We start from the raw sequence: 13,007 nt of genomic DNA on the forward strand, positions 1-13,007 counted from the left end.
GCCCAACACATGTTTCGCTCTAGCCACGGCTCGCTCTACGCTTTCGGAGATAATCCCTTCGATTGCCCTATTGTCCTTCAAGACAGAGCTCAGTAGACCAGGACGGGTTATGTTTGTTGTTGAAATTGATACTTTTTTTTTTATATTTTTTGTAACACATGGACGCAAAACTCCTCCTTTTCCATTCCCTTTTGCCAAAAGGGAGGAACTTAAACGTTCCACAAGCTTTGATTGGCTAAACCTTATTGTTAATTTGCGATTAATCTATGCGTTATAGACATGTGATTGTTTGGTGATTTTTAATCGATTTTTTTCGCTTAATGCAGTGATATAACTCGCATGCGAACGTTTTGAAAGACCCTGTATAGAAAAGTTGGCATGATGAACAAAATCGAGTGTGGAGCACGAGCTACGTGATGAGAATGTGTTCGTTAAAGCCGAAAGAGCTTTAACAAAAGAGAGTTTACAATCACATAATTACAGTTGTCGGTCTGTTGACCTTTGATTTCAAAAGGTCTGTGTACGAATGCGGGAGAAAGGCAAAGACCGAGCGCGGAGTGTAATTACTATCAGTCGCGTTCCGAAGGTGCGCCCAAATTCTTGAGCTAAGCTCTTTTAACGAAAGAGAATTGAAAATCACAAAATTACAGTGGTGGATGTTTTGAGTCTTAATTTCGAAAGGTTTGCGCAAGAGGGTGCGAAAACATAAAGACCGAGCGCGTAGCGCGAGATAAATCCATCATCAAACGCGGAGTGCGAGACCCAACAGTCGCGCGCCGTAGGCGCGCTCAAACTTGCGCGCACCGCGCGCAATGAGAATGTGCCCACGTAGCGGGCAGATTTTTTATGGAATGCCAATTCATTATTTCTCACGCGGATTGCATATATAGATGAAATATTTGTCAATTGTTCATATTTCCCTACAGCTGAGCAGGTAAGCCGAGTAATAGTAACTAAAACTAAACGCGAGGGTGCAATAAAAATAGTTGGAGATTATCTGTCTCTCTCGTTTCTAAGTTTCTCCCTATAACAGGACAAAAATGTTACCAACGGAATACTACCAATTTTCGGGTATGAGTTTGTAATTATATTAGCCAGGGGATACTTGGTTGTATTTCCGATTTTTTTATAGATGTAGCTACAGTCATTTAGGTGCTAGGTGGAATCTACCGTTTCTCCTAAATAGAACTCGGTACGGACCACTGCACGAAAGGATGGCCGGATCGCACCCACGAAAACCTCCGAGCAGTGTTGCCAGATCAGGAATTATCACACTAGATTTCGGGTTTTCTAGAGTTTTAATTGGGAATTTTAGTGGGAAAAGTTGTTTGAGGTTTTTTTAAAGTTCTTTTCATCAATCCTCAAAGTATTTTCTATTTATACATTTAAAAGAGACAAGTGATTTGGCATTCTGTATATTAATTCTGCGTTAGAATGAATGATCAATTCCTATTGGTCTACACGTGCCGTTCTGCGTTTTTTTTGGTAGTTATGCAACAACAACTTAAAAATACACAGGAATTACTACTACGAATGCCAGAGATATCAGCGTTCTCCCATCACTGGTTTAGCCAGTCATTTGTGCGGACTAAGCGCATAATACAAGTTTGTAGTTCGTGATTAGACACAGGATAGTCTATGCTCTAAAGTCTTCCTCAAAAGAAGAATAAGCTTTATCGAAATTACGTCGAAAGTTTTAAATTCGAATGGAATTGTCTATTCTGAAAGTGAACAAACTACTTTAACAAAAAATTCCGTCAGTGTTTTCGAAAGTGTTTCCTATTAAATATAAATAAATTTGATATAAAAGTAAGATGTTGAACAACATCCACTTCTAAAAGTTGTATTAGGTATTATAAGTTGTGACGTCACCTGGCTCGTCTGATGCATACTTGTCATATCGGCCAGGGGACTCACAAAATAACTACCACAATGGGAACAGACAATTACTATGTGCACGTTATTTTTCCCGGGTACCGCTAACAGTAGCTAAAGTAGGTTTATAATGGTTCTTCTCCACTTTAAATATCTGTCCTGAATTGAATAGAATTTCGAGTAAATATTACCAGAGAATGAGGTATGAGGTGACTTTTTGCGGAGTCACTTTTCTATTTCGAAAACAATAAGTTTTTATTATCTGAGAGGCGCAGTAGTGGAATATTATTATAAAAAACATTTCAGTGTTGAAATGTTGTAACAGGCTTATACTGCCCAACATGTCGAAGGCATTTTTGGTTAGAGATGGAGTTTTATTTGATGATTTTTGCACGGGGCTGTCCCGGTAAATATCATCAGTCACGGAAGCATTTTTATAATGCAATCAAGTGATCTGATGAGAGCAGTCTGTCTAGACATATTGGACAAAGCCTGGTTTTACCCCATCATTGACGGACTGGGTTGCAGTCAAGTACACGATGAAGGAGGGACCTACAGCTTAAGGTGGGTTGCGAACCATTAGAACCTCGGTAAAAGTACATTGAAAAATTTCCAGAGGTACCGGCTCAGGGATCGACCCCCGGACCTCTGAGGCGAAGTCCGAGTGTCTAACCAACTGAGCCACCGAGGCCACCGAATTATTATTATTCTTATTACACCATAAAGCCATTTCCCTTTCGGGGTAGCCGTGACTCACTCGGTAGGGGAAAGGAGTAGTGTGTGGAAGGGATAGAGAATTTTCAGATTGATCCAGAATTCTCGTGTTATTATATGTTAACTCATGAAGTCGTTATGTAAGGTTCCCCACTTGGGTCCATAGTGGCCAAGGTCTTTTGTTTCAGGCATCATTCACTATACTGACACTCTTTTTATTAAGTATTTGCCGCCATACTTTCCTGTCCTGGCATATTTCTCTAGCTTCTTTTATGTCCATGCATTTTTTCAAGCAGGCTCTCGTATTTCTGTGACTTCTTATGTCTCTTCTAACTAGGGTCTCATTCACACACTCTTACCATTCTTTCCGCGGTCTACCTCTGGGCACGCTGCCATTTACTTTCATTTGAAATGCAAATTCAAATATAGAATGAAACCTACTTTCTGCTTTGGTAAATAACAAGACCACAAAATGGAATGTACTTTACGATAGAAAAATTAGAATACGAGCAACGGAATATAATTTACGAGCAAATCTAAGTGAGAATCAAGCAATTTTAAGATGTATGAGAAAATCGACAAAAAATAAAAATGTAACGAATTTACAGATATTGCTGTCGAGAATGTTGACAACTTTCTGAAGTTTACCTGATATGATAAAACAAGCCGGAAGAATTTGACAGGCATCGCTGTAATATAGAATGAGAATCGTCAACCCTAAGAACGACTTCCTTGTTTCTATATATATAGATGTGAAGAAGCAAGATAGGCAATGATTTCCTTCCATGTGTCGATGTGAAGGAGAGAGACGATTGGATATTTCCTCAGGTAAAATATTTTTCAAAAAAGTGAAGGTCATTCCTGAAGTAAATTTCAAAGAGGAATTCAATGGTCAGTGTAATTCCAGAAGTAAATTTCAACGAGAAACTCATTGGTGAGCTCTGTATTGATCTTGGTTATAGCGTCTTGAACATTGTAAAACCATAAAGAAATTTTTCATTAAAAGTTCCAGGTGTTCTGGCGAGAGTTCTGTTCTGTGCTAAACTTTCGGAACGAGAGAGGGTATCTGTATTAATGATGCGTGGTTGGGGAGATCGAGTTCGATCTTATGATCAAGTTCGTTGGCTTTTTAATCGCACTTTTCGTAATGGAGAAGGGTTAAATCCTGTCTCAAAATTAACAATTGAAAGAACTGTAAGGCGCTTTATGAATCCTGGATCTATCAAGGACCTTCAGAGAACTGGTCGGCCAAAATCTGCAGGATCTGAGAAAATGCAGATGGACATAGCCCAAGCATTTGTTGAAAACCCACACCTAAGTTTACGTCGAGCTAGTGATGAGCGTGACGTTGCACCTGAGACAGTGCGAAATATTTTAAAAAGCATTAATTTCCATCCTTACAAAGTTCATCTGGTACAAGAACTCAATGAAGACGATCCTGATCGTCGGGTTGAATTTTGTGAAATTATGATGGACAAAATTAATAGAGATCCTCTTTTCTTGTGCAATACAGTATTTTCAGATGAATCTACTTTCATTTTAAAAGGTAAAGTTAACAGGCAAAATTGTAGATATTGGTCTGTCACAAATCCTGATTGGATGTTGGAGAGTCACACACAATATCCACAAAAGATTAATGTTTGGGCCGGTATCTTGAATGATACATTGATAGGCCCTTTCTTCAGCGATGATAATCTTAATGCCCGTGCATATGAAGAGTTTCTTAGAAACCAAATTGTACCAAGAATAAGAGAGATTACAGGCGATATATTTCAAAATATTTGGTTACAGCAGGACGGAGCAGCGGCTCATTACGGTAGGGAGGTTCGAGCATATTTGGATACTCAGTTCTCTCAAAGGTGGATTAGAGGAAGGGGTGAAATCAAGTGGCCTGCTATATCTCCTGACCTGACGCCTCTCGGCTATTTTCTTTGGGGTTATTTAAAGAGCAAAGTATACTCAATGCAACCGCAAAGTTTAGACTAATTGCAGTATCGGATTCTGCAACAGGCTACTTTGATTGACAGGGATATGATTCGTAATGCTGTAACTCATTATTACAATCCGCATAGCTTTTTGCCAAGAAGCTCAAGGTTTTCAGTTCGAACATCTTCACTGAAGCGTGAGAGACAAGGACACTCACACTAATCAAGCACTCTAAGGGGAACAGAATTTACTACGTCCACGTCGTTGTTCCTGGGCAATGCTAAACGTAAACGTAAGCTGCTTGGAAAAAACCGTGAAAAAAACTTGAAGATCATCATCAAGATCAATACAGAGCTCACCAATGAATTTCTCGTTGAAATTTACTTGAGGAATTATACTGACCTCTTGGAAAACTTTGTTAATTTCAAATAACCTCTAACTGACCTTAAAAAGTTACAATTGACCTATGACTTTGGTACGTACCTGAACGTAGAATTTTCCGCTCTATCGATTGCAGATGTAAAAAAGGGGGTTTCCATTTAAAAAAACAAAGTTGACCTTCAAAAAGCCATGAAGGTCAACTTCGAGGTCAAAATGAAGGTCATCTTCACTCTTTTGAAAAATATTATACCTGAGGAAATATTCAACCGTCCCGGGACTTTTTGAAAAAAAACCCTGTATATAAACCTTTCCATTAGCGAAAATTCACTAAATAATAGAGGTATAACTTTGTCAAATAACTTTACAGAAGGGCCCCACTTGTATCTTCATGCTTCTATTTATTTCATCTGTTTTAAGATAATGTGCACAATGTACTTCAGCCTTTTTCATTTGTTGAAAATGTACCCGAACCGAGTGTTGTCAATTATGGTGAAACTGCAGATAATCTGGAAGAGATACGTGAGTAGAAACGAATTTACATTTCTGAATTTTTCCGCCGAAGAGATCAATTTTTCGCACCGAGAAACAAAAATTTTTCACAAAATACATGAAATGTCAACCAAATATTTGAATTTCTAAAGAAATTCTCCATCTACTATAAACCTAACCTACAATAAATGTCTGTCGAAAAAGATAAAAGTTTATGTAGAACATATAAATATCGATTTAAAGTTGTTCAATTTTCGTTCAGGACATCAATTTTCAACCAAAGAGATTATTTTTGCACAAACAACAGCAGTTGTTTCACAAAACAGATGAAACTTCAACAAAGATTTTGAATTTTTTAAAGGAATTGTCAACCTCATATGTAAATTATTAAACGCAAAAATGAATTTTAAATAAAAAAGAATAATTCGTAATCAAGAAGGTTAATATTCTAACGTCTAAGACAAATTTTCAATCAAAAAGAATGATTTTTTTTAAATTGTTACATTTTCAACGAAATAATAGTCCCACCATAATTATTTCAATTCATTTGATTCCTTTCATTCAGGCATTTTTTCATAAATTTCCACCATTCTTATATACTATACGTATATACTTTAAAGATGGTAAAAGAATATATTTATTTTATTTATATTCTTCTAATGAATATTCTAATAAAATATGCTCCTTGTTTTGCTTCTCATAAACTACACATTTCGAATTTCGCGCTCATTTCACTTACTTCTCTGGATGACCATGGAGGGCGCTAAATGTCAAAACTCTCTTTCAATTTGCTTCAATCTCCCTGTGGCTGATACAGGGCTATCTCGTATCCAGTGTATATGTATCAGTGGGAAAAAATCTCCGGAATTCATCCCCTCCACTTACGACTGCATCTTCTCGCTCCGCGTTCAGCCAGTCAGAAGAGCTCTTGAGTCCCATAGACGCAGAACAGAAAGATGTGTATAAAGTGGTGGGACTGGATTTCTCGGGCCGACCGCATGCGTCGGAATAAGCGATTCACTCTTCACTTTACAGCTCGATAACAAATCCAATGTTGCAAATAAAAATTTAATTCTTTTTTAATATGAAAGAGCGATTTTGAAACTATTGATATTCAAAATTGAATATCGATTTTTTAACCCTAAGGCCCCCTCCTTGCAGAACTTCACATATACAGTAATTAAAATTCATTAAGTGGCATTTGTTTCAGTTTAACCCTAAAATACTATTGAGTTAACCTTGAAATTACCTCTGATTGACATCAAGCGGTTAAACAACACCCGAATTTGGATTCATAAACACCAAAAACCTATATATCTATTTTTCTGGATTTCTTTATCGAATTTTTTTAATTTAACCTTAAAATGATTTTGAACCTGATGTGATAGAATTTAACGAACCTCAGGTTAGCAATCAGCGACCTCAAAAACCCTAGGGTATCCTGGTCAATTCTGCTGATCAAGCTTAGATATTTTACATTAATATACTCCGCACACTATAAATAGTAACATCCGCCTCTTTACTCATCTAAAGAAGGGGGTCAAAAGGCAAAACGTGGTAAATAAGTGTAAACGTAGTAGTTAATGTTCTCCAAAAATGCTGTTAAAAAGTGATGGCATTTTCAGTATTTCAGGGTTTGGCGGGGGGGGGGGGGGGGGGGGGGGGGGGGGGGGGGGGGGGGGGCACGGGCGAGGATGGCCCGTTTAGAGAAGAATCGACTTATTATTGTTAGTAGATACAAAAAAATAGTCAAATTTTTTGAAACAAAAATAAATTATGCCAAAAACCTCCCAAATCGAGCCTCCTCATTTAAAAGAAATATATATTGAACAATTTTGGGCAATTGAAGGGGATCTCCTACTAATCTAGAAGTCCTTAGAAATGTGCGTCATTCATATCAAAAAATCGATCTTTTTTCCGGCATGAATGGCAATTTTGTAGTGTTTTCCGAGTGCGTTCGTATCGATGTGTCTTTCTAGGACTGTATTGTCAGGTGATTTCACTCTTAAACCGCATTTCAAGACGAAATCATCTCGATCATCGCGAAGTTACGGAATCGTTTTTCGAAAAGTTTTACGGAAAATGGATAATTAGGGATCGCGAACAAAGGGTTAGAGTCGCCTTGTCGGTCGTATAAAAAAAGACAGTCTTCCAACCCTTTTTCAGCGAAGACGAAGACTTCTTACGCGAGTATGTCGACGAAAAAAATCAGAGAAAAACGATCAATACAACATGCAACAGCTTTAGGCTTCGCGTACTGCATTATCGAATTTCTCTCGGTTTTTTCGGAGTTATCCCAAAACCTTGATTGCAAAAAGTGCCACGGGGAAATCAAGTTTCACCAAATAGAAAAACGAGGTTTAGGATTTGCACTCCTCATGCAGCGCAACAAGCGCGAACACAAATCAGTGAATTCGAGTCCGAAAATTAATAATGCTTATGAAATTGACCAGCGGTCAGTGTTAGTGTTTCGTTTACTTGGTATCGGACTTGACGGTATCAATAAATTTTGCAGGCTAATGGACATTTGTAGTGCAATAGCGAAAAGTGCATATTACGTGTGCCTTGAAAACATTAGTAACGCGGCATCTGCCGTACACGGTACCGTGTTAGTAATAGTTGTCGATGAAAGAAAAGAATTAGTTTATGCCAAATGTGCAGTAGCAAGAAAGGTTTGCGAGATGAAGGCAATGAAGAATAAAATATTTGGTATGAAGAACACCAGAAAACCTGTTCTATTAACCACGACGGAGACAGTAAAAATTTCGAGGGAATACTGTCTAGTAAACCGTATGGTGATAAAATATTCATAGAAAAGAAAGAATTAGTTGGTCACGTAGAAAAACGAATCGGGACCAGACTGAGAAACCTACTAAACGAACAAGGGTATTGGAGGCAAGGGAAAGGGCAAAACTTACAGACAAACTGATGGGCGATTTCACTAAATTCGACGTGTCTGGGCGCACACACCCCAAACAGGAACGAGTCCGTCAATAGTTGCATCTGGATCTTAGCGCCGAACCAACCGCATTCGGGGAAAGAGGTGATCGAAACTGCAACTCATCTTGCTGTGATGATTTTCAACGAGGGATATACATCGATACTGAAGACAATGAACGTCATGGGAATCACCGAGGGGCCAGAATCAGTGGCGTGCGCTACTAGACTGGCCGAGTAACGCATCTACCGTACGGAGAGGAGGGTCAGTGACGCAGCGAAAAGGGCCAGGATTCAGCAAAGAGAGGAGCAAGTGGCGAAACGCGACCCCGAAATATATGTTTAGGCGAGTTGGAATTTCGGAGAATTTCTTATGTGAAATTACTCGGCAGACATGTCGCTAAGTGTAGACATGAGCTTTATTTTAAAAAAATTTAATACATTTTAACAGCCTTTTATAACTGAAAAAAAAACTGTCAAAAATATTTTTTTTATTAAACAGTCTATTTTTTTTAATTTGAAAATTTTCGAAAGGATACTCCAAGGTCGCAATTGTTGAAAAAAAATTTGTATTGACAATTTTTTGTTATTCTCAGGATATGTTAATAAGAGGCAAAATAAACATTCTTAATTATCATGTGTAATTTTTTTTCAAAACGTTCTGAAATATAGGCTTAAAATTTTGGCGCATACGTAGACGACCCCCTTAATAAGAAAAAGAAGTTGAATTGTATAATTGAAGGCCCGGATAGAATAACGACTTGAGCGCGCGAGCCGGGCGGACTAGCCCCTGAAATTATGCAATCGCCGCTGAGCGCGGAGCAAGCTTTTCGAATTAAAAAACATTAACAAATATCATTCTTGCAACAAACTTCCAGCGAGAAAGTTGTACATAATGATTCAAAGTATACGTCTGCAAGGTAGCAAGAATTTCCATACCGTATTTTCAAAAATATGGAGAGTTATAGTACCGGCTTCGTTTGGGTTATTGTAGTTTTTTGTTTTCTTTACGTTTCATCAGTACAAATATACAAATACGAACATAGAAACGATTATAGTAAATTGGAAAGTAAATAAAAGCGGTGATTGCTTTACAAAATTAGTGTTTCAATATTTTGTTGCTGAAAGTGGAAATGTCTAAAGAAAATATAGAAAAAGGACGTAGACTTTCTCGAGATGAAAAAGCGTGGGGGACTAAAATTGCCAAAAAAGTTCGGAATGAGGTTAGTGTATCATCAAAACAATGCATTAAATACCCTTATATATACGATAAACTGATTAAAATCAATGTTCTACGTCTTGACTGGTTTTATTTAAACTTAATAACAAACCGTTTGAAAAAAATGGGTAATTTATTTTTGCAGGGAAAATTGTATGAGTCACGCACTGCGCTCAGCGGCGATTGCATACTTTCAAGGGCCAGTCCGCCCGGCTCGCGCGTTCAAGCCGTTATTCTATCCGGGCCTTCAATTTTTAAATCAAAGTCCTGCAAAGAGAAGATAAGAAAAAAAGAGAAGAGAGAAAGAGAGTTACGTTCACACAAATTTTTCTTGAATGAGTCTACTTTTCAGCCGGATACGCGTTGTAACGCTAGAGACTCTGGGCTTATAAGGTTTGATGTAGGCGTTATCACTCTTACTTTTCTCCTGGCATTCCTTGTTCTTAATAATATTTGGAAACTAAAATGTGTCTAGAAATTCAGTGGGGCCATGCTGAGTACACTGAACCTCATTTTATATGCTAATCATGGTTCGGAGTTAACCCTTGGAATTTGTATCCGCTATAAAGAGAAACTCTGGCGCAATCGGTTAATGTTAAAATAAATATTTTTTTCGTAGCACTAGCCACAGTTGCCAACACACTTTCCGTTTGTGAATTCACACGAGCCGCTCGTGCTAATGGCAACAGCAGTGCGAGCTTGTTAAGTATTGCGCTTGGCGCCATACTTAAAAAAGTAGAGACAATGATAAAACAAACTAATTTCGAAAAAAAGAAAATCCATCAGTATCATGTAACAATAAACTATTCGAAATAAAGCAAACGCAGCTGATATTAACAACACCACTGCAGATCTAGGTAGGTCCGTCGGAGAGCAAGAGAGGGGATGTTAGATAATAATTCAAAGAATAAATAATTGTGGCAAAATGTATCAATAGGTGTCCCAGCCCTTACAGCCCATTGTCTAAGAAATCTGTGTTGTACTTTTTCAAGATTATAGGAGCTAGAATTAGTAGAAGGTGACCAAATAACGGAGCCGAATTCAAGAAGAGGCCGTACCAAAGAAATATATAGATACCTATATGTGTTTGGATCAGTAAAATGAGTGGAATTCCTGTTTATAAAACCTAAGATTTGATACGCCTTATTAGTGCAATTAGGTGTTTAGAAAAATTGGGCTATGATTCGAACGTAATTCTGAAATCAGTAACCTCCTGACCTCATTTAAATCCTGTTGAAATTTAATAGCGACATCAAGGTTGGTTAAGTAGCTTTCTATCCAATTAAGAATCGACCCAGAGAGGCCATATTTTAATTTTTGTATAAGCAACTCATGATTAACTCTATCAAAGGCCTTGGAAAAATCAGAATAGACTACATCAACTTGGTGATTTGCATCTACAGCCTCTGAGATATAGCTATGAACGATCGACAAATTTGTAATAATTGAATTACCAGGAAGAAATGCATGCTGTTGTTCATCAATTAAGCTTTTAAATTTGAATGATAGATATTTATTAACAAATTTCTCAAATATTTTAGGTATAGAATTCAATATTGAAATAGGCCTATAGTTTAATACATTTGACTTGACTACATTCTTAAAAATTTTAATTATTTTATTTTCTTTCCAAGCAGTTTGGATATTCCCTGAAGATAAGGATAAGTTGAAAAGTAAGTGCAATGGAACAGTCAAGAGCATACCGGCACAGATGAAGAAATAAATTAGGGAGTCCATCCGGGCCAGAACCTTTGTTCAAATTAAGACTTTCCAGGTCGGTAAAAATATCCAATTGATGTAGCTGAAGGCTATGGAAATCAACTGGTTCTTCAATCAGATTAGCAGTAGTATTATCAATACGTAGCTCAACCGGCAAATGATAGACAGACTTGAATTTTTACGCAAAAATATCAGCAATTTCTTGGTTAGTTGACGCTGCCTCATCATCGTTATAAAGGGTTTCATGTAGTTCATTCGTATTGCGCAGTTTATGTACATAGTTCCAAAAGTTCTTCACATTTTGAGCTAGTGAATTTTCTACAATGTTATGGTAATTTACAAAACATTCATGATAGTGAGCTTTGCACTTAGTGCGAAATGACGAGAACCTATCATAAGCTGATGATCTTCTAGTGCGTTTGAATTCCTGATGAGCAATTTTCTTTTGGAAGATAAGATGCTTTAATTGAGCGTCAAACCAGGGTGGATATTTCTTATTATACGGTTTGAATTAAGGAACATGTCTGTCGCACGTATCATACAAAATACTATAAAAAACACTTACAGGCTCAGTAATATTTAGACCGCGAAAAGTATGTTGCCAATCAATTGTATTAAGTTGAGGGTAGAGTCTGACGAATAGCGATGAGAACTCCTCCCCCTCTCTCTGACGAGCTAGTTGCCGAAGAACGATCATAACGATATAAAGTGAATCCATTGAATCCAAGGTTAACATACTGAAATTTGCTGGAAAGCCAGGTTTCCGTTAAAATAAAAATGTTTTTTTGTTTCTTCGTGACTATACAGGGAACACCGTAGAAGTACCTAATTGTAATGTGATTTTCTCCTCCTTCAATGCGTCTACTCAATTCATCCCTCAGTTCGTGCAGATATCTCCGTTATTCAAATGTGCGATCACTATCAATCTGAATTTTGAAATATGCAGGGCATCCTTTTCAGTGCTAAATATTGCACGATGCGGATGTGGCCCCTTTGATGCATCGCCAATTCTCGATATAGAGAGACAGCTAGGAAAGTCTGAGACTTTTTTGGAGGACTTTACTTAGAGAGTTGAAATCAGCTTGTTACCTGCCTCGGGAAAACTATACACAATTATATTTCGTGCACGTTTGTCCCTCTCACGTATCTCCCTGATGAGTGAGTTGCCGATGGTATATGGTATGGCGGAGGTCCGGTTGTGGGCTGAAGAAACAGCATTTTCCTCGATAATTGCAATACGTTCTTTAACTTCAGTTATTGCCTGCTGCGCAACATCGATACGGGCTGTAGTTTCTCCAAGCTGCGTTGCGAGCTGGTTGGCTATGAGCGGCGGAATCGAATTATTCAGCTTGATAAATAAGCGTTCGAAAACATTACTCAAATCCGCTTTTGTAATGGGTCTCTCGCAGCGTTTCGCAAGCCCACCAGTCAATTCGTTCTTCTTGACCCTTTTAAAGGACGATTGATGAAATGGAGCATTACAGGCAGGGCAATTGTCCGTATGGGCACCGCTCGGAAGCTGCAAGTCGCACGAATAACATTTGGACTTGGGGGTGGGGGTTAAATTAAGATCGATGTCAGTGCTGCCATCCAACGATGACGTCTGAGAGCTCGCCCGACCATGATGGTAAGGCTAGCCCGCCGATGGGATACTTCGCGCTCACCCGTTGGAGGCTATGTTTCAAATCACCAGAAAAAAAAAGAAAATGCACTCGCAATATTAACCAAGGAACTGGTTTAACATGAA

At 38.1% G+C, this 13,007-nt stretch overlaps 1 protein-coding gene across 2 annotated transcripts in view; it reads right to left on the minus strand.

Annotated features, from left to right (window-relative positions):
- The window catches only part of LOC117176008 (mucolipin-3-like), a 203,024-nt gene that overhangs the window by 160,066 nt on the left and 29,951 nt on the right, over positions 1-13,007 (minus strand). The gene's annotated exons all lie outside the window — the stretch shown is intronic.

The sequence above is a fragment of the Belonocnema kinseyi genome, chromosome 7 (genome assembly GCF_010883055.1).
Source record: "Belonocnema kinseyi isolate 2016_QV_RU_SX_M_011 chromosome 7, B_treatae_v1, whole genome shotgun sequence".
NCBI lineage: Eukaryota > Metazoa > Arthropoda > Insecta > Hymenoptera > Cynipidae > Belonocnema > Belonocnema kinseyi.